Genomic DNA, 813 nt, shown 5'->3' with positions numbered 1-813 from the left:
TCGGGCACTCCCCCCTCCTCTCTCCACCCCCTTTTCTTTTCAAATCAAGTAAAAACAAACATATCTAAAAATGTTTGACTAGATGAGGAGACTCAGGAGAAATGCTTGCTGAACACATGCTGTGTTTGCCTATCATATCTTCCTTATATTTTAATACAATTCAGTAAAAACAGCAATAACTCAGTGCTTCCTTAACGTTCAGCACAAATGCCTTGGTTGTTATAAAAAAATGATTGCCTGAGACACAGCCCCAATCACCGGGATGGCCGAGTGGTTAAGGCGTTGGACTTAAGATCCAATGGGCTAGTGCCCGCGTGGGTTCGAACCCCACTCTCGGTAGGCTAAGTTTTTATCTCCAGACTCCTTTAATACCGGCATTTAAAAAGTACTCGAAGGTGACTTCATTGTTTTTCTACCCCTTTGCATAAACACTACTGTTTTCTTGTCTTCAAATCTAAGGAAATTGCCTCAATACGCAGTAGTGTGTGAATGATTTTCTACCACAACCTATTAGATGGAAACACCGCTCACATCCATAGCTCACATCCATGGTCTGTTCCAGGACTTTCAATTCCACCAGGAATTGAACCTGTGAGGATATTTGATCCCAAGGTCACAGGTAAGAAACTCTAGTTCTCTGTACCTCCCAGAAAGGGAGAGCCACTCCTCAGGATTCTCATAGTTTCCAAATGATTGTACAAGAAAAGCCCAACTCTTAGCTAGGGCTGTCTGTCAAATACTCTGGAGAGCATTGCTGAGTCCTTCTTAACAGAGTTTGAGTTTATCTTGTTTTTTTTTTTTTTTTTTTTTTTT

General features: G+C 41.2%; 1 non-coding gene across 1 annotated transcript; it reads left to right on the top strand.

The window, feature by feature from the left end:
• Positions 1 to 256: 256 nt before the first annotated feature.
• Positions 257 to 339, top strand: TRNAL-UAA. Its single transcript has one exon. It is a non-coding gene; the product is annotated as a tRNA-Leu (tRNA).
• Positions 340 to 813: the final 474 nt, after the last annotated feature.

Source organism: Cebus imitator, unplaced genomic scaffold (assembly GCF_001604975.1).
Source record: "Cebus imitator isolate Cc_AM_T3 unplaced genomic scaffold, Cebus_imitator-1.0 Scaffold918, whole genome shotgun sequence".
NCBI classification, from domain to species: Eukaryota; Metazoa; Chordata; class Mammalia; order Primates; family Cebidae; genus Cebus; species Cebus imitator.
This window is presented reverse-complemented; position numbering and strand designations above follow the sequence as displayed.